Here is a 21,943-nt window from a genome sequence, read left to right as displayed (position 1 = left end):
ATTTATTTTGAAGAATGCTCAACAGAATCTAGTTTTTTCCTTTGTCACTATCTTACCTTGTATTGATTTCGGTTGCTACTGTAGCAGCATAAATGGTACGCTGCCACTTTAAGATCAATTTCAGCTGCTGCATATAAGCAGGTCTCTACCTGTCACAAGACTACTTGCGTCATGACGTCAACTCATTTTGCTTAGTTTGTTTGCTGAGCTGTGCTGGCCTCCCTTGCTGTGCCTCCAACTCCTGGACCGATTTGTTCGGTTGTTTGTTTGCTGCCGGGAAGGTAAGCACTAGCATGGCTAGGTAACATCCGTCTCATGTAAACGAAGCCTTTATGTAGTGTTCTGTTACAGCTGCGCTCCATAAGTGACCTTGTGGATCTGTTTGTCTGGCCGTGTAGTAATTTACAGGTAAGCAGCTACCATAAGTCATAGTTTTTATCAGCAGTTGTATTAATAATCTACTCTATTTTTTAGCCTCCTGCTGAGTCCCTGACAACTATTAAATTTGGACGTACACTCGCTGCTGTTTTGCCTACGATGAATTGTTTTAAAAGATTTGTATGAACTTTCCCCCGCTGCCGGGAGTATCGATGGCACTACGAACGGGATAAAAAGCAATATTTTAGTGCTATTGTATCACTGTTTTACTCCTATTGTTTCATTTTTTGTCTTTCTTTTAGGGACTGAGGCTTCTGTGGTGGCGGTGGTGACCCCTGGTGGCGGTGTCTTGTCTCGTGTGTTTTGTGGAACACCCCTTTTTTGTGTGTGTGTGTGTTTGCCGTGTCTTTGTAGTGTCCAGGGTGATCCCTTTTCTTCACTGGATGTTGCCCCTTTCCTCACTACTCTCCCCCCACTGGTAAGCCTCAGTTTCCTCTGAAATTTAAACATTTTATAATCAACTTTATTAAAAATGCCTTCACTGTTTTAACTATTCGATTTCAGGTTATTGTGAAATTAAACAACCTATTAAAGTTTAATAAATTTTTTTGTAGAATTGTCTGAATCTTGTCTCACTTCCTGTAGAACGTACCTGTGTCCTTATTATTATTCTATTTTCCTGGAGTTATTCCAGGTGGCGTTGTCGGTTTCCCTTATCTTAAACTTTAACATCTTACATTTGGGTTTCCTAATAAAGAAAATCCACCCCAGGTTGCCACAAATTGGCGTTGTCGGCAGGATCTGCTGTGTAAAGTGAGACTTGATTCTTCAGCTGTTTCTTTTTTTTGTTTGTTTTGTATTTTTCTTGTTTGTGTAGTGGCGTATTTTTTTTTTTTTTTGCGTTGGAAGAGAATTGTGTTGTGTGTACAGGCAAAACAGCAGCGAGCCTATCTAATCACAAAGGATCCAGGTCATGGAGGAGGAGATCCAAGAAATGCGGGACTTGATTGCCCAATTGAAAGCAGACAACGAGCGATTACGACAGGAACAGTCACGCTCGGCCCCAGGTACTTCTACTGCCCCTTCTACTTCGAGCACATCTCAGAATGCTTTGCCTGCCTTGGGTCCCCCTGTGTCAGAGAGGTTGGTGTTTGTGCCTCGTGACAGGAAATGTCCAATGTTCAGGGGAAGATCAGGAATAGGGTTAAATGAGTGGTTGGAGGAGGCTGAGACCTGTATGAGGGCACGTCACTTATCACCTGTTGATCAGGCTTTTTACTTGTATGATCATTTGGAGGGTGAGGCACGAGAGGAACTTAGACACCGTCCTAGTGCTGAGCGGACAGATCCAGCTTGCATTATTAGAGTGCTAAAAGAGGTATATGGTTGTACTGATTCCCATGTCTCATTGCAAGAGGCTTTCTTTTCTAGAAAGCAGCAGGAGGGTGAAACCCTTCAAGAATTTTCCCTTGCACTAATGGAATTAATGGAGAAGGTTAAAGCTTGTGCACCCACTAGCATGGTTAATGCTGCTGTATTGTTGAGGGATCAGTTTGTGGAGCATGTTTTAGATGGTCCACTGCGGTGTGCATTGAAACAGTTTGTACGGGAGAAACCTGCAGCTACTTTACTTGATGTCAGGGCTGAAGCTATTAGGTGGGAACGGGAGGGATCATCAGGCGGTAGTAGGGCTCGGAGTCTTTCAGTTCCATCCCTTGGATTTCAATATGCTGTCCATGGCACTTCTCAGATTAGTCCAAGGGATCAGGGGTCAGAATTGAGGTCACTGCATGAGATGTTGGCACGACAACAAGAGCAATTAAATCAACTCACTCAGAGCATTGCCTCTCTTAGTCAAACTCACCAACAGAGTCGTCCCCCTCGTAATGTCCCTATAGTCTGCAGACGGTGCCAACAGCCAGGTCATTATGCTAGGGAATGTGATGGTGTACGTGTCCCTTCCCGTTTTCACACTCGAGGCCCTCAGCAGCCCTCGAGTTCCCTGCCTCCTAATTCTGCGGTCTCGGAAAACTAGTTCCCACTGAACTGTTGAGCCGCAGTTCGGGTGGGGCCATTATTGGCTCAGTCACAGCACCATATAATGGTATGGAAACGCCAAAGCTTGTTGCAGCGTGTCCTCATTTAGATGTGTGTTTGGGAGGTGTTCAGGTGCCCTGTCTAATTGACACTGGTTCTATGGTGTCGACCCTTACAGAAAGTTTCTTTAAGGATCATTTCAAGTCTGGTGGCCCTGATGGTTTACGCCCTTGTCACTGGTTGCAGCTTAAGGCAGCAAATGGGTTAAATATCCCATACCTTGGCTACATAGAGCTTAGTGTTGAGATTTGTGGCAAAGACATCCCAAACTGCGGGGTTTTGATTGTAAAAGATCCTCCTGGCAAAGTGGCTCCCACACCAGGTGTTTTAGGCATGAATGTAATCCAAAAATGCTATCATGAGCTTTTTGTACAGCATGGTGCAGGGTTGTTCAGTCAGGACAATGTCCCACAGGCTCCTCATGAAATCTGGCCTGCATTGCAAAAGTGCCATCAGGCAAGCTTGCAGGGTCCATTAGACTATGTGGGGAAGGTAAAGGTGCGGGGTCGTGCAGCATGCAGGGTCCCAGGTGGGGTTATGAAGCTTGTGGCTGCTACATGCTCTGATCAGGTGTCACAGGCTGTACTATTTGAGCCTCCTGAGGCAGGTCTGCCAGGAGGTTTGCTTGCTTCCCCTGCCCTAATCCGTGTGGTGCGAGGCACAGCCTACATACCAATTGTTAATGTAGGCTCTACAGATATCTTGCTTTACCCACGTACTGTTGTAGGTACTCTGCATCATGTTAATGTTATCAGTCTGCCTCCCGGTGTTAAAGAAGAGCCCTCATATACAGCTAAGGTGTCCTCTCAGATTGTACTTCCAACTGTGCAGGACCAAATTGAGGCCATTGACCTCTCCCAACTGCCCTGCACACACCAGGGGCAGGTGAGGACCCTTCTTAGGGATTATTCATCAGTTTTTGCTGAAAATGACAGTGATTTGGGGTGTACAAACATAATTAGTCATGACATACCCCTTATTGATGAGACCCCTGTAAACCAGCGATACCGGCGTATACCACCGTCAGACTATGAAGCAGTAAAGGATCACATCAATCAGTTACTTAGTACTAATGTGATCAGAGAGAGCTGCAGCCCCTATGCATCTCCCATTGTGCTAGTCAAAAAGAAGGATGGGAGCCTGAGGATGTGTGTGGACTATCGGCAGCTTAATAGCAAAACCCGCAAAGATGCCTTTCCATTACCACGCATTGAAGAGTCTTTGGATGCACTTACAGGTGCTTGCTGGTTCTCTACCTTGGACTTGGCAAGTGGTTACAACCAGGTACCTGTTGCAGAAGCAGATCGTCATAAAACGGCGTTCTGTACTCCATCTGGTCTATTTGAGTGGAATAGAATGCCATTTGGCCTTTGTAATGCGCCCAGTACATTTCAGAGGCTTATGCAACGCATTTTCTCTGATAAGCAGAATCAATCATTGCTGCTGTATCTTGATGACATAGTTGTGTTTTCCTCCACTGTGGAACAGCATTTGGAGCGCCTGGGGATGGTGCTTGGACGCCTGAAGAAAGAGGGTCTCAAGGCAAAGCTGACAAAGTGCTCCTTTCTTCAACGAGAAGTTAAATACTTAGGCCATGTCATTTCTAGCAAAGGTGTTGCAACTGATCCGTCTAAGATTGAGGCAGTGGTTAACTGGCAGCGCCCCACCACATCCACAGAGCTGAGGTCCTTCCTTGGGTTCGCCAGTTACTATCGGCGGTTTGTTGCAGGCTTTGCCAAGCTGGCTGCGCCCCTTCACCAACTAGTGGGACATTTAAGCAGTTCAAAAACAAAGAAGCGGCTAAGACAGGACATCGCTGAGGGCTGGACTGCAGAACACCAACAGAGCTTTGAGGAATTGAAAAGGAGGCTAACTACTTCACCTGTGCTAGCCTACGCTGACTTTTCTCTGCCTTTTATCCTAGAGGTTGATGCGAGCCATGGTGGTCTGGGGGCTGTCCTTTCCCAACAACAGGACGGGGTTGTGCGTCCTATTGCCTACGCCAGCCGAGGATTAAGGCCAACTGAACGTAATATGGACAACTATAGCTCCATGAAACTTGAATTTTTAGCCCTTAAATGGGCCATGACTGAAAAATTCAGAGAGTACTTGTTGGGCCATAAATGTCTTGTATTCACTGATAACAATCCCCTCAGTTATCTTGGTACTGCCAAGTTAGGTGCCACTGAACATCGATGGGCTGCACAACTTGCCTCCTTTGATTTCAAGATCCAGTATCGCTCAGGGCGTACAAACAGGAACGCAGATGCTCTTTCCAGAAAACATCCATCTACTAGAGAACAGGTTGGTGCTCTTGTTCCAGGGAGTAGTCTGCCTGAATCTCTGCAGCTGATGATGGAGAGACGGGAAGTTACGCAAGCTGCCATCACAGTCCTCCCTGAACGTACCACAAAGGATATGCAAGTATTACAACATGCTGACCCAGTTTTGCAGGAACTTTGGACCTTTTGGACTCGCAAGAAACAACCCGACCGCACAGAGCGAAAGAATTTACCTGCACCTCTGTTGGCATTCCTGAGGCAGTGGGATCGCCTGGTGGAGAAGGATGGTGTCCTCCACCGCAAGACCTTTCGTCCCGATGGTGCTGAGGAGATGCTACAGCTGTTGCTGCCCACAGCCTTGAAGGAGGAGGTCCTGACTCAGGCCCACCAGGACCATGGCCATCAAGGTGTGGACAGGACTCTCTCACTGCTGAGAACAAGATGTTACTGGCCAAAAATGTCCTCTGATGTCGTTGATTGGTGCAGGTCATGTGAGCGATGCCAAGTGGCAAAAGATACTCGACCTCTTGCACGGACCTATATGGGCCATTTGCTAGCGTCACGACCCAATGAGATCCTTGCCATGGACTTCACAATCCTGGAGCCTTCTCAAGATGGGCAGGAGAATGTGCTTGTCTTAACTGATGTTTTTAGCAAGTACACCCTGGCTATACCAACCAGAGATCAACGTGCCTCTACTGTGGCTCATGTCCTGGTGACAGAGTGGTTTTCAAAGTTTGGTGTACCAGCCCGTGTTCACTCAGACCAGGGACGTAATTTTGAAAGTTCCCTCATCCAGCAGCTCTGTCAATTCTATGGCATCAAGAAGTCCAGGACCACACCGTACCACCCTGCTGGAAATGGACAATGTGAAAGGTTTAATCGTACGCTTCATAACCTGTTGCGTACCCTCCCCACCACCAGTAAAAGAGCCTGGACCTCTTATTTGCCACAAGTGATCTTTTGTTATAACACCACACCACATCAGAGCACTGGAGAAAGTCCCTTCTTCCTGATGTTTGGCCAACAACCTAGGCTTCCTTTAGACTTTCTGCTTGGCCATGTATCAGAACCAAGTGCTGGTGGAGTTGACAAGTGGGTTGCAGAGCACCAGACGCGCTTGCAACTGGCTTTTGAGGAAGCCAGGGAGAAGCTGAAGATTGCTGCAGATAGGAGAAAGAGAAATGATGACCAGCATGTTCAAGATTCTCCTCTGCACGAAGGCCAACTTGTCCTACTCCGAGACACCAGTCAACAAGGAAGACACAAGATTCAGGATCTGTGGCGCTCCAAGGTGTATAAGGTCCTAAAAGTACTGGGTGATACTGGAGCAGTTTACACTGTGGCTCCTGCAGATGAGTTGAACAAAACTAAAAGGGTCCACCGGTCTCTACTGAAGCCAGTTGTTTGCAGTGACATCCCAGCATCCCCTATTGGGGAACCGCTGTTGACTGATTCATCCTCTGAGGATGAAACTGATCCTGATTTGTTTTTGAGGGTAAATGTCCACCAGTCACCGCCTTCTTTGCCAGCCAACCCACACCTGGTCAGAAACAACACGGTTCCTCTGTCTGCCGAGGTATATCCTCATGAAGCTCCTTCAACATCTGCATCTCAAGCTCCTAGTGTTGCCAGCTCAAGTAAAGATCAGGGCCTTCCAAGGGTAATGAGAAGAACTACACGCTCAACAGCAGGTCAGCACTCTAATGTCCACCATCTCCCAAGACCAATGGGATTAGTGCATGGGGCTGCACACTCTCCTGATCCACACTGTAATGCTGTTTCTGCACTGTTTAGACCTTGGTGCTAGTGTTTTTGGGGTCGTCGTCGGGGCGTCGACGCAAGTTGGGGGGGTAGATTGTAGCAGCATAAATGGTACGCTGCCACTTTAAGATCAATTTCAGCTGCTGCATATAAGCAGGTCTCTACCTGTCACAAGACTACTTGCGTCATGACGTCAACTCATTTTGCTTAGTTTGTTTGCTGAGCTGTGCTGGCCTCCCTTGCTGTGCCTCCAACTCCTGGACCGATTTGTTCGGTTGTTTGTTTGCTGCCGGGAAGGTAAGCACTAGCATGGCTAGGTAACATCCGTCTCATGTAAACGAAGCCTTTATGTAGTGTTCTGTTACAGCTGCGCTCCATAAGTGACCTTGTGGATCTGTTTGTCTGGCCGTGTAGTAATTTACAGGTAAGCAGCTACCATAAGTCATAGTTTTTATCAGCAGTTGTATTAATAATCTACTCTATTTTTTAGCCTCCTGCTGAGTCCCTGACAACTATTAAATTTGGACGTACACTCGCTGCTGTTTTGCCTACGATGAATTGTTTTAAAAGATTTGTATGAACTTTCCCCCGCTGCCGGGAGTATCGATGGCACTACGAACGGGATAAAAAGCAATATTTTAGTGCTATTGTATCACTGTTTTACTCCTATTGTTTCATTTTTTTGTCTTTCTTTTAGGGACTGAGGCTTCTGTGGTGGCGGTGGTGACCCCTGGTGGCGGTGTCTTGTCTCGTGTGTTTTGTGGAACACCCCTTTTTTGTGTGTGTGTGTGTTTGCCGTGTCTTTGTAGTGTCCAGGGTGATCCCTTTTCTTCACTGGATGTTGCCCCTTTCCTCACTACTCTCCCCCCACTGGTAAGCCTCAGTTTCCTCTGAAATTTAAACATTTTATAATCAACTTTATTAAAAATGCCTTCACTGTTTTAACTATTCGATTTCAGGTTATTGTGAAATTAAACAACCTATTAAAGTTTAATAAATTTTTTTGTAGAATTGTCTGAATCTTGTCTCACTTCCTGTAGAACGTACCTGTGTCCTTATTATTATTCTATTTTCCTGGAGTTATTCCAGGTGGCGTTGTCGGTTTCCCTTATCTTAAACTTTAACATCTTACATTTGGGTTTCCTAATAAAGAAAATCCACCCCAGGTTGCCACACTACGTTACAACCAGCTGTTGCAGTTGTCATCATCTTTTGCCGTTTTTGCTCAATAAAGACTGAACAGAAATGTTCAGTAAAAGACACTTGAGCCTCTGTTATGATTGAAGAAGCTCTCACTTCTTTGTTGCCAAACTCGGTAAAAAGGACTTTATTGATTTTTCTGAACGAAGTGAAGCTAACTGCTCAGTTGTTAGCTTCACTTGATCATGTGGTTGGAGATTTGAGCTTCTGGCTCATTCTGCACATTTAATGAGTACTCACTGAAGTAACGTGTCAGGGAGGTGACACACTGAAGTGTCACTAAACTTTCCCATCTGCTCCTCTCATGTTGCCAAAACCCAGAATTTGTTCCCAATTCTACCAGATTCTGAAAACAGAACACAAAAATACAAAAAGAAAAGATGTACAGCATATTTAAAATGTGGCTGTAGCCATCTTCAATCAGCCCCAGGTCATCAAGTTCTGGTCTGACTCTCAGCAGTGGAGTCACTCATTCATTACATGAAGCTTCACATCCCAGAGAAGAGTACAGAGATCTGTTCCAGGAGCTATTTTTGATGAAATGTCCCATTACAGAAAATCTGTTGGAGGAATGGAAGGACAGCAACACTGCAGAAGAGGAAGAGAGATAAGTTTTCCAAAGATCTTGTCAAAATGAAAAATGTGGGTCTTGGTGTCAGGGAGATCTTGAGACAGTCCAGAGGGAAAACTGCTGGATGGTGGAGGACGGACAGGTTTGCAGGTATGAGGAAGAGGTGTTGAGTATTACCAGCTGTGGAATGAGATCAGGAGGAAGAGACCAGAGGTATTTGGAGGGAGGAATCCAAGAACTTCTTCAGAAGAAACCTTTAAAAGAGGACACGTAGAGGTGAGTCGCAAAGATAATCCAGCTTTCACACAGAGTGCCAAAGGTTTGAACGCTGAAGAGCTCAGAGTACCATAAAGGCTAACACTCGAGCGTCGAGGGAATGACAACAAACTCCTCTTATCCTCTGGCTGATTTGCCCAGATGATTGCAGGTGTGCCAGATGTACAGCAGGTCCATCCTCCACAGCGGCTCATTGGCTCCCCCTGGAGGACACTGACGAAGGCAAACCCCACACAGAACCCAAAATCCAGCCTCTGGACGTTTTAAATGAAGCTCTATATTAAGCACTGTTGAGGATTTGGGTTGTGACTTCTTTATGTACATGTTCTTATTTGTCTGTCATTTGCAATTTTTTGAACAAAATAAGAAGCTACTTTTTTAAATGCGTAAGTGACGCAATGATTTGAAGTGTGCACAAGTAGTTTGATAAATTAAATTCTGTTCTGAGAAATGCACCGAAGCAACTGAGAAAAACTGTAAACTAAATATTTCATTTCATATTCATTAGATCATTCACACACTTGCTATAAACTTATTGCATCTCTGGCAGTGCTGTTTACATTATATACATGTATAATAGGATACTTTTACTGGCCAACTGATTTATCGACCAGTTGATTTCTGGGCACCAATTTCCTTAATTTTGGTGGATCTTGATTGGCTGATACTTACATGTGAAGCCCATCTTATCCACTGATCTTAATTTTGTCAGCAAAGGTTTAAAAATCATCTCTGTCCTCTTCTGCTCTGCAGTGAGATGTTTGACTGACAGACAAACCCACCAGGTCAGGTCTGCACATTTACAGTTAACAATATTCACCCCACTGTTGACAACTCAGTAACTTTCTTGCTATATTTAGCGACATTTTAGACAAAAAAATTCATATCAGCCAAATTCAAAATCTGCAGGTCAGGTGTTTTTAAAGATCAGTAACCAGGGATCGGCCAAAAAACTGCAATCAGTGCAGCTCTACACACACATTCATGACATTAATTGATTAAATAAATTTCTTTTAAGCATAACTCCAATAGCTAAAACTTTAATTTATACCAGGTGAGTCTTTCTCCCCTGAGAATGTGGACCGGTATCAGTACTGGGCTGATTCTGAGCCTTCAAATGATTTTAACAGAAGTTTCACATAACTTAGAAGTTAATGTAAAAATAATGTTTGTTTTGGCCACAAAATGATTTTGCTCAGCAGCAAACAACATATCCCCAACTACAGTATAGAGCAGCTCATTGATGTAGCAGCTATGTAGCCTGACATAAAAACATTTTGCTAGATAATGTCAAACATTAAGAAGTTTTAATTATTTTAAGGTTTTAATTAAGCTCATGATACTGGCAAAGCATGCGGTACCTACTGCGGCCACCAGGGGCCCCGAAGAGCAATTTTGTTTTTTTTTTCTTACCAATAAAATAATAATTTTTACATACATTATCAAATATATATTATTGTAAAAACAAATCATTTCATAGTGAAATTGTGTGTTTTTGATATTATAATGACCTAGAAATTATTACTAAAAACAACAACAAAAAACAGCTCCACGGAGGCCTCTTAGTGGCCCTGGGGCCCTAAGCGGCTGCTTAGTTTGCTTCTGCCTTAGGCCGGCCCTGCTTTGTACCATGCTGCTTATAGCCCAGTGCGGCTTTTCTGTGGATTTTTCTTCAACCACCAGGGGGCTCTTTAGCAAGAAGTGAATCATTGGAAGTCAAAATTGGAAATCAAAGAAGAAAGTGCTGATTTTCATTTAGAACAAGCACATATTAACAGCAGGTACGAAGGAGAAATTTCTTCGAACTCACAGCCTCTCATCATGGAAACCACACAAACAAGTTCATATGATGCAGCTTTTCAGTTGAAGGCTATGGCTCTGGTAGTACAGGAGGGAAATAGAGCCGCTGAATGTAAACTCAGCGTGAACGAATCCATGGTTCGGTATTGGAAATGGAGGACTGCGTCCTTAACAGCAGATTTATTAAGAACGCTGCCCTCCGCTGCGTCCTTGTGGAAAACCGAGAGCGGCAGAGATACCAGCGGCTTTTAGCTCAGTGCGGTATTTTGTTTTGACCTAGTTAAATATTTTACTTACTTACTTTAAGGTAAATAAGATATACAAGCAGTAATTGAACACGAACATTCAAGAGAAGCACAAGTTTCTTCAAAGTGTCCATTTCATGCCTCCCTAATTCTGACCCAGTAAAACGGGACGCAGGATCCTGCATCACTGCTACAGGACCGACTCAACCGGTGCTGGAGGCCTGCTGTCAAGGGCAAAGAGAGGGAGGAGATGATGCTGTGTGCGTGTGTGTGTGTGTGTGTGTGTGTGTGTGTGTGTGTGTGTGTGTGTGTGTGTGTGTGTGTGTGTGTGTGTGTGTGTGTGTGTGTGTGTGTGTGTGTGTGTGAGAGAGAGAGCATCTGTCTGCATGGTGACGTCACCCTGCCTTCTCCTGCTCCTGAATCCTCTGCCGTCCGCACCGTCCGGGAGGAGGAATCCAAACAACTCAGCGTCAAAAACAACACGGTGCTTTTCATCATCCATGGTGCGGAAGGCAGAGACGCGTCGGTTGTTTTTCTTTCTTCCTTCTTTTTCCTCTGTATTTTCCATGTCCCGCATCTAGGAGAAGACGGGAGGAGGAGAGAGGGGGAGGATGTGGAGGCTGCGGGATGGATCCTGGAGGAGATTATGCGACACAGGCAGTAACAGAGATCAGCGTTCCCTGTGCTTCTCCTCTCCCTGCTGCGGGTCTTGCGGGACTCGCTGCCTCTGTGCACTGATCAGCCTGATGGAGACGGAGTCAGCTGAAAGATGCCAGCATCTCTAAATTACAGACGGTTGAAGGAAGAAGCTGCAGTGGGTTAGGCGGAATGCGGCGGTTCGGGCCTGTTTGGATCATGTAGGCTAACGTTGCATGGTCGGCCTGCAGACTCATCTGCTCCATTCATTGGGTGGAGGAAAACACTGTTATATAAGACTCCAAAAGGATCAGATATGATTGAACCTGTCCTGAATGCATGACGTCGTTGCATTTAGATCAAATGTTGATCATGTAATCCAGCATTTCTATTACAACAAACTTACTACTCTTTTATGCACATATTAAGGAAATGAGGCTGTGTGATAATCTGAAACAAAGAAAAAACAACAGAGACCTTTTTCTTTATATTCTACTTCCTCCTGTGTACCAGACCACAGGAGGAAGTCTCTCATATCAGTCACCTGGTTCTGCTCCGTCATGGCCGTCTGCCTGATGCCCTTGACATGTCAAGCAGAACAAATGATCAGGAACATGCATGTTCTTGTGCAGTTGGTAAATGTTTGGACATCTGTGACCTTCTATGATTTCTACCTGCTGTTTACTTGACCATGTGTGTTTCTTGGCTCCTTTCTCTCCGTGTTCACAGTGGACCTTGATTTAAAATCAGTCAATTAAGGCACGCGGTGAATGCCAAGAGAGAAGTCTCACTACAACGCTGGAATTGAACGTGACTGTGCATTTTGATTTTGCTGTTCCAGGTTTTGCATCCATTCTCCACCAGCTTAGACATGATCATAAAGAGCATGTGTGATATTTCCTTTGCTGACTTATTAAAGTCCAGCTTGGATACAAATGGTTCCGTCTCAGTCAAGAGAGTGACAGCACATGAAAAATATACCACATTGTTGAATTAATACTTGTAAACGTTCTGTAACATTGACAAAAAAATAAAGTACAGTCATATTGAATATTGTTGAAAAGCTCATTTATTTCAATAAATCATTTCACTAAGTGAAACACAACACAGATTAGTTACACTCAGGCTGCTGTTTTCAAGCCTTTACTTCTGGTAAATAGGATTTTCTATATTGAAGAAACATTACATCTACAGTATGAAGCCTGCTACTGGGTTCATGAAACAACACATCAGTTTTTCTATGTGCCCTGCAGGAACAGATTTGTTCTCACCATGTGTTTTGGTTGAAATTATTTTATCAATAAATAGACAATATTTTTCTACTGATCCAGTGTCAATTGTTTTCTTGAACTTCACAATAGAAAAATAGGAGTTGATTCTCCAAAACCCCCCAAGTTTTTAATTCAACAAGCGCCATTAACCAGTCACAGATACATGGAGCTTTTAGGGTGTGCTCTGTTGCCTTATAACTGGATGAACCTATCTGTGGTGCAAAAGTTATGCAGAAAAACAAATCAATTTAAACCCTTGCAGCAGAATTTAAGAAATGTTGAAACTATATAAACATTTAAGCATGTAAGCATTTAAAGCCTAGTGCTGCCTATCCTCACTGAAAACCAAGTTAAATGAAGGACATGAATGTATTGACATTAAAAATAAATCCATAAATTGCTCAGGACAATTTATTTTTAATGTTAGTACTGTAATATAAGCCATTTTACTGCCAAGCTCCTTGGCAGTTTTCAGGGAGAATAGGCAGACTGGGCTTCAAATTTAATGTTCAAATAAAAACAGATTTGTTCAATGTTGTTGTTATTGAATGTGGTCCCCAGCTTCTTTTAATATGTTTGCTGGTGGATCCTCAACACCATATATGACAGAAACACCCTAGAAGGTTTGTCTGATCTAGCATAACTAATACAACTCTCAAAACTGTCTTCAAAAAAATTCACAGATACTTGCTTGTTTACATTTAAGCAGCCAAGCCACTTTGTAGAAAGTAAGCTGAACTAATCTGACCTGGACTGGCTGGTAATCCGCAGTAAGCATCTGTCTACATTTAGTCCTGGAAAGTGTCTCTGTGTTCATACTGGCTTCAGGTTTGACCTTCGCACAGTATTTCATAAAAGCCTTGAACTCTGTTCCAAAATAATCCTGTATTGTGTTCTACAGACATACGCGCACACACAAAAGCACCCCCCCCCCCCCCCCCCCCCCACACACATAAATGCCATTTAACAACCTCAATTTTGCAAAAACGTTCCTATGCTCAGTTGAAGTAGCTATTGGTTTGTCCAAAAGGAGAGATGGAAATTCTTTCTTTCTTTCACACTGCATGCTGAGGGTTGGCAGAGGAGCGTGTGGTGAATCCAATACTTACTTTCTTTCTTTTTTTTTTTAGTTAAAAGAAAATCTAAAAGTAAGCACAATACGTTCAGCCTTACAGCTGCAGTTGCTACTGTTCCTGTTTGTTATGAAATCTGAAAGAAAGACTGCAAAGTTATCACTCAACACTAAAACATGCAAGGGAAACGATTTTTGAGGAATCTTAAACAAAAACATTAACAATACCTGTGCTTTAGTTGCAACAGTCGACAGGCTCACAAACAGCCCAGTGACTGTTGCACCCAAACTCCACTAACAGGGCCTGCAATGAATTTCCCGTTTTCTTTGCACAGAAAAGTAAAAAAAAAATTAGAGGATTAATCTCCACATCCACTCTAAATTCACAACCAATGCTATGCCCAAACATAACAAATGCAGAAAAAAAATTACTCAATTTCAACTACTTAACTATAAAACTTAGAAGAAATTATAAATCAATTAAGTTCAGGTTACTGCTGTCTTTCAATAAGAAAGTTCTGTCTGTCATTGTATCTGATCTGATCGGATAGTAAATGTATCTCTCATCAGGTGTTTCCCCCAGGCTTTAAAAGCAGCACTTATCAAACCAATGATAAAAAAAAACAAAAAACAATCTTTTTTGGGAAGCTGGGGTTTGGGTTCTGTGTGGATTTTTGTTCAGTACTACAGTCATCCACCAGAGGGAGCCAGGAGGTTGCTCCTCATTGCTGAACTATTACACGCACCTGCAAATCATCTGCTGCATCAGCCAGAGCTTAAAAAGAGCCCGTTGTCAGTCCTCTGGTTCCTGGTTGTTAGCCTTGCATGGTGCTTTGTGGCTCCCAGTGTTTGTTCTTTCTGTGATCTCTGTGGTTTTTGTGACTCACTGTTATGCTCTCTTTTAAAGGTTCTTTCAGCAGCGTTCCTGGGCCGCCTTGGTTTCTCCTGGTGTTTTCAACTGTCAGTTGACTCTCAGTGAAGATTTCTAGTTCAACCCCCCATGACTGGCAACAACTTGCTCCTTTCCATCCTAGTCAGTGCTGTGTAACCTGTCTACCCTCCAACACCAGTGCTATCCAGCAGGCTGCTCCATGGATCCCTCACTCCCTTCTTTCTACAACGGTGGATCAAAACTCCCACACAAGGACTCAACCACTGGAGTCCATCACATTCCCCCAGGGGGCTCATCATCTTCATCTCCAGTAAGAACAACATTCAGTCATCAGCGCCTCTATTACTCACAGTCCATCTACTCTGTTTCCAGTGAACCCCGCTTCAGGGCCGTGCAGAGACCTATAGAGGGGCAGGGGCTCAAATTTAAAAAAGGGGCACATTGAACAAAAACAACAACATAGCAACAACCCATATTAGTTAAGAATCTAATTGGATCCTACTATATCATTGCCATCATGTGGGGACAATGCAAAGCAAATCTAGTCTATAATTTCACCAACAGGTAAAAAGTTTTTGTTTCTGCTGCTGACAGTCCTGGAGATTTGAGCTGATCTGAGACTGTAGCTCTTAAACAGACCAGAGGAGAGAAAGTCAAAGGTTATAAAGTTATGAAATAAGCTAATTTGCTGCTATTTTACTAAATAAGCCCTAATAATATCTATTTAACCTCTACAACAACTTGGCTGCAGACTGATTTATAGATCAGAAAACTCAAAGGGGTTAACTCTATATAATAGTTTGATGTTAAACCTCTAGATCTAGAATTATAAGACTGAGATATCAAGGCAAAGAAAACTCAGTAGCTGCTGGCAGGGGCCTCCAGACACTCAGGGGCCCCTAGAAATGGTTTAATTGTAACACAGACCATAGATCTAAACACGAAGCATCATTTATAGAGAATGACAATGTTATTACATTTTATTTAATGCATTCAGTTGAGAAAAATAAATAGTATATTTAGGATTTAATTAGGACGTTTACTTTGTAAAAGTTTAAAGAATCATCTTGATAGTTTGATTGTTGTGTTACCATGGCTACAATATGATGTAATCTTTGTGTGTGAGTTGGGTTTGTTCACAAATACATCACAGCAAATAACCAATAATCAGTGATTGATTTTAAACTTGGCCAATAAATCTGGTCTCCCTCTCACAGATTCACCTTATCTATATTTAAACATGTTAGCGATGCTGAGGTTCTTAGTAGGACGGGTTCCGGAGGGAGGGGGTTCTGTCTAAGGCCCCATATTACCTTGGCCCGGCCCTGGAGGAACAGCTGCTGCGATGCGCATCTCTGGAATCTACCTGGAATCTACCTGGAATCTACCTGGAATCTACACAGTAAAAACGCCAAGTGTTAAAATCTCAGGTGTAGTGTTAAATAAAGAGTGTGAGTGTTGTTTTGACACCACACAGCTTTAAAATAACACTGCCAGTGTAAATAGAGCTTTGGAACTGACGTCACTGCATGTGATGTTTACGTCTCGCACAGTCGCTCGGCGCCATCTTTAAAGGCCGCAGACCAAAACAAACTTTATTCCGGCGTTTTCATTGTGTTACCGACCGCATTGAAGTTGTTTTCAAGTTGGATATTGGATATCTGCGCTCCTCGGAGTAAGGGGCGTTTAGCTCGAGGTTGATCCGATTTATGAACGCTGATTCCGGCCAGCTGTTCTCTACCGCTCCCTCCTCAAGCGCTCCGAGGTTCACAGAGGGACCGTCAATTTCCAACCAAACACTCCTGTTAATAAATGCCTTGTGACCAACTAATACAAAAAAGTGATAACTCATGCTATTACACGAGGCACACTATCCTCTATTAAAATTTTAAGTCATATTCAATATTTTAAATAATTTTAATATTAAATGTTTTCTTCAATAGCTTCCAAATTGTGTGCCTCATTAACTCAAAATCAGTGTGAAATTGTTCTTTTAGACTGTATAGATGAAGCACATTCATCTTTATTACATTTTGACCCATTTTTAATTTTTTAACTAATTTTATATTTAAAATATATTGTTTAAAATGTTCATAAAATGTATTACTTCAGATGATCATCACATTTGTTACCTGTAATGTTCAATTACATAAAATTCTATGACAGGATCTATTTCATTAAATGTTCACTTCTTACCTGAAATATGTTAAATACAACAAGTATTTACTTAAAGTGTGATCTATTTCATGACATTTAATGTTTACTCTGAAATGTTTAATTACACATTAAATGTTTAAAGATGGGCTTTTTCATCTGGTTTGATTGTTTACATTAAATGTTTACTGCAAAATGTCTGATTATATAATTGTTTACTTTAATCACATAAAATGTTTATTTAAAATACAATCTTTCATTACATGTATGTTTATTACCTGAAATCTTTTAAATATCAAATTTTTACTTAAAATGTGATTCATTTCATCACCTGTTTAAATGCAACTTGAAGAGCTTAAACCAAACGTTTCATGAATTTTTACCACATTAAATTATTAAATGAGAGAAAACAGCCACTTCCAACTGAACACATATTTCAACCCAAATGGTTCATGTTCCTCTTCAGAGTCTGCAGCCTTACTGAGCTTCTCTCCTGGGGTTTCCTCCTCAGCCTCTCCAACTCGCTCCTCTTCTACAGCCTCCACTGCTGTGTTGTCATTATTTACTTCTTCTAGGGTAAATCATGAAAACAGTCTCTGGAACTTGTTGATCCACCGTGGTTTTGCTGTATCGCCTCTTTAATTGTCGCGCATGTCGGTCTGATGTTGTGGCGTTTACCTCGCAGTGACCCAGATTCAGTTTGGATTGATCTAATCCATTTCATACGTCGGTTTGCCTTTAAGAGGACATATCAGAACACACATCAGTATTAATGTTGTAAATTTGATAACACTAGTAAAATAGTTTACTTCACCATAATGGAATAACCTCGATGTTCACTGACAAAACTCGGACTATGCTACATAAAAAATAGAAGCCCGACCTAAACAAGGTTGACCCGCTTAAATGAACTCAATGAAACTGAACATGAGTCACCAGGACAAAATCATAGCAAAACATTATGACACAACACCAAACAAGCGATTAGACACTCACCAGAATGGACATGTCTGGAGCAAACTAGTAGATAACTTGGAATGTAGGAGGACGTAATATCAGGATGTCTCACCGCTGATACCGGGACATTCGTCTCCTTTTTAGCTCCGATAACTTGGCCCCTGGCATTGTTTACAGACAGTGAAACGAAAGTCCGTTTTCCATCTTTTTACCGTTTCGGTTGTGTCATTAGACTTTACACCCAATGACGCAGCAAGTTCGAACCATTGCTAAATAATTTTAAGTAACTTAGATTCAAAATATCTGTGACACAGTCGTTTTGTCGGTTATGTATATGGCCTCACAAGATGGCGTTCATATCCCTACGCCTAGAGCAGTGACGTCACGTTCCAAAGCTCTATCCGTTGCTTTTCTTCTGACACAAAATGGCGTCTCAATATTTCTAGGCTTTTCTTGTCGTCATCTGGCGCTTAATAGAGAATTAGCGTTGGCGTCTCATCATCCAAACAACCACACAGTTCTGCATACGCCAGTTCGTTTTTCCTACCGGTCTCCGGGAGCTTCTTGTACATTAGCTCCCATTGCTAGCTCACTTCCCAGGATAGCCTCTTTGAGACCGATGGCTTTTACGTAAGTTTGCTAAAAACCTTGCTTCCCAGATGTGGTAGCGGGCTTCGTCTCCGTCAAGCCGTGGCGGCAATCCCCTTGCCATACTCGGAACTTACCTGGGCGCATAACCTGTTGGTTCTTCTGCAGCGGAACTCCTATTATTTCCACGGGAATCTCTGGACTCTGTCATCATCTGTACCTTGTGAATACATCTTTGCAGAAGTATTAACTGACTTATGAAATACATAGGAGACAGGAGACATCATTATCAATTTAACTGGTAGCCGCTCTGCTCTGGCCGAACACACAGAGAAACAAGGAGGCTCGCCTTTATTGCTTTTATAAGCACGTAACCTTCCGCTTCACAAAGTAGTGCCAACAAAACTACAACAGGCAAGCATCGTACTCAACAGTGGAAAAACCCGCCTGATGAAAGACACTTTGCGGCAGCAACTGCGCAGAATCGTGGTACCGCGGCTGCGCAAATGATCCATTTCCTGTGTTTTTAAGATCCTTAGTAAGTTCGGTTATTGAAGTAATCTGAAAACAACCCTGCCTGTTTTTATTGCTGCTGTGTCAGTCCTGTCTCAGTCGCACTACAACATGAAGAGAATGGAAGCGTTTAGTGACTGGAGGATTCCTTCTCAGCCTCAGAGCCTCTAAAACATGGAAACTGTCACTTTTCCTCCTTTAAATTAGACATTATTTCTCTGAGCTGCACACAGCTGGTGACACACCTAGCAACGGTTGCTAAGCTGACTTAACCTGCAGATGAAATCTGGTCTGTTATGACATCACAGAGATATATATGACATCACAGATATAAGGCAGCAATTCTTTCCTTCTGCTACTTTCTTTAAGAGAGACAGCTGGAGTTTGGTGAGAGATTGAGATAGTTTGTGATTTAAACAAAATAGTTATTTAATTGTCCTAGAGTTTGCTTTACATTGCAAATCCAAGAAGCCATGAGCCACGGAAAGAATCCAAAGCCTCATGCATTCCCGGTTTTTTCTGGGGACATGATTGCGCCTATGATTGAAGAGTTTTTTGGGTCCATTTCATTGAAGCAGACCCTGGATTTGGCCTTGGGGAAGCCTGATTGCGACACCAAGTCCTGCTTGAAGGAGCTGCTTGTAAACTTAGTGGATGAATGTTGTACCTACATTCTCTGCAATATCCCTAAGCAGGGCATCAGATCCCGAGAGGTGGACACGATCTTGGGCAATGTGCTGCTAACAACATTTGCAGACACCCTTCAGATTACAGGGAAAGTTCATCCCAAGAGCTTTGACTGTTTCAATGAGTTATTCCTTAAATATGTCAAAGAATCATTGAGATCTGCCTGCTCTACGCATGATCCAGAAACTTCTGACGTCCGACACATTTGTTGGTCGGACGCAATGGATTCAATCCTTCCACATGCACTCCGGCTGATAGAGGAACTGTTGGTATGTCGCTGCAAAGAACATCGTCAGACAGAACGAAAAGCTGCTGAAGACCAGCAACAGAGAAAAGACCATGCAGGTGCTTGCTCTGATGTTGGCCATTTCCAAGCTGAAGAGAAAGACGCAACCAAAACTCATACCGACCGCTATGGGAGTAAGCAGTTTAATGTAAACCTGATACCAGACATCCTTGAGAAATTAGACTCTGAGGTGACAACAGACGAGACATATGACAGCAATCCTGTTTCTGAAAACGAGGAATCAGACTTGAAGATGGTGGATGAATTCATTTTGGAGGAACTTTCAAAGATCACTAATATAGATGATTTGATCTCTAATGAGAGGGAATCAGATATAAAGATGGTGGATGAATTTATTTCGGAGGATCTTTCAAATTCCACTAATGTAAATGATTTGATCTCTAATGAGAGGGAACCAGATATAAAGATGGTGGATGAATTTATTTCGGAGGATCTTTCAAATTCCACTAATGTAAATGATTTGATCTCTAATGAGAGGGAACCAGATATAAAGATGGTGGATGAATTCATTTTGGAGGATCTTTCAAAGACCAGTAATGTAAATGATTTGATCTCTAATGAGTGGGAACCAGATATAAAGATGGTGGATGAATTTATTTCGGAGGAGTTTTCAGATCCGGCACAGGCAACTCATCTTACGTTGAAGGAAAAGGAGTTAAGTCTAGAATTAATCTTTGAGGTGCTGCCAAAGGTTAGGGAAGTGAAAAAGTCAATCTCTGACCAATACCGTTTAGAGATCCCAGGTAATTCATTGGATGACCTTTCACCAACTGAAAACCAAGAGTCTAGACATCAAGCTGTTTCTCTTCCCATTGCACAACAGAAGAACAAAGCAGCTGGAGTCAAAATGAAGAAGAACCTTGAAAATTACAGCAAAGAACAATGCAATAGAGATTTTCTGGCACCAGAGGATGAAGAAACGACAGTTCCATCAGAGGAAAACTTAATTTCAGAGGAATCGACCCACTCAAAAGGCAGGCAGTTAGTTGATGCGGAGCAGGAGTCAGTGGTTACCACAAAGGTTGCTGAACCGCTGCCAGTCGCAGAGAAGGAGGAGCAGAAGTCATCCATCATGCTGCTTGTCAATGCAGTTCTTATGAAGGCCATAACAAAATCAAGGATAACATGCAAGTACAATCACCTCCAAGACATCGTAGAGAGGTTGTCTGAGAAAATCTGTGCCGAGGTCAAGGTGCAAGATCTAAAGGACATTCAAAGTAGTCTGAACAATCTCAGCAAGGACATACTGAGAGCAGTCACAAAAAAATTAGGCTGCTCAAAAAAAGATGTTCTCGTACTGTTGGGTTTAAACAGTTCAATGGTAGATGAGGCATTCATTTCCATTTGCAAAGAGAAAATGGTAAAACCAGCCAAAAAACCCAGCCTTATCAAACGTTTCTGGGCCTCTATATCCAAGACTCTTCCCAATAAATTGTAGAAGAATATAATTATATTAATAGTTAAAAAATTATGTTTGGTTCGTTCGCACTTATATATGTTTTAACCTAAAAGAAATGGACTGTGTCAAATGGACTGGGTTAATCTGACCTAGAAGTCAGGAAGGAATTCAGATTTGGAGAGATGTGGAATAACAATCACTTAAGAGAGGAAAGATGTTAGTTTTAAGCTGTTGTGGATGTAAATTCTGGCACCCAACCTTTCCCCTGCTCGCCTGCAAAGGAACCGGGCCGGAGCAAAAGACTGGAGAAAGAACCTCTGTTTGGAAAGACAAGGAACAAACAATATGACTAATAGTTCATCTGAAGTGGAGCAGATGTTGAGGTCAAGACGTCTCTAATTATTCCAGTAGGTCAACTCCTAGTACGGCAAGAGACCGTGAGCTTAGTGGTACGGCAAGAGGCCGTGAGCTTAGTGGTACGGCAAGAGGCCGTGAGCTTAGTGGTACGGCAAGAGGCCGTGAGTTTTAATATTAAGCCATCTGAATCTGCGAAGAGAGATTGCTATCTCTATGTTGTTCAAGTAAAAGGCCACAAAAAGGGACCTTGAATCTTCCCGGTGTTGAGGAAAAATGATTATTTTTAGTGCTTAATACAGTTAATTTTACGGAATGTGTAAAAGGTATATTAAACACTCTTATTTTGAACAAATTTCTTTATTTTGAACAGGTTTGTGTTGAGCATTCGGGATTGGGCCAGATGAGCAGGCATTCAGACAAACGGGGGCCAAATGCAGATCTCTCAATGGGGCCTCCCGCTGTGCGGCCAGAGCACACAAAGCCATAAAATTAGCATT

The 21,943-nt window shown here is 42.6% G+C and overlaps 2 long non-coding RNA genes across 2 annotated transcripts; one reads left to right on the top strand and one right to left on the bottom strand.

Annotated features, from left to right (window-relative positions):
* Positions 1-7,833: 7,833 nt before the first annotated feature.
* Positions 7,834-9,091, bottom strand: LOC111608986. The gene is made up of 2 exons (XR_002752951.1): positions 8,639-9,091; positions 7,834-8,546 (listed from the first exon to the last, which is right to left on the bottom strand). It is a non-coding gene; the product is annotated as an uncharacterized LOC111608986 (long non-coding RNA).
* A 1,892-nt stretch (positions 9,092-10,983) lies between these two features.
* On the top strand, positions 10,984-12,300 carry LOC111608969. Its single transcript, XR_002752938.1, has 2 exons — positions 10,984-11,116; positions 11,195-12,300. It is a non-coding gene; the product is annotated as an uncharacterized LOC111608969 (long non-coding RNA).
* Positions 12,301-21,943: the final 9,643 nt, after the last annotated feature.

The sequence above is a fragment of the Xiphophorus maculatus genome, chromosome 6, assembly GCF_002775205.1.
Source record: "Xiphophorus maculatus strain JP 163 A chromosome 6, X_maculatus-5.0-male, whole genome shotgun sequence".
NCBI lineage: Eukaryota > Metazoa > Chordata > Actinopteri > Cyprinodontiformes > Poeciliidae > Xiphophorus > Xiphophorus maculatus.
This window is presented reverse-complemented; position numbering and strand designations above follow the sequence as displayed.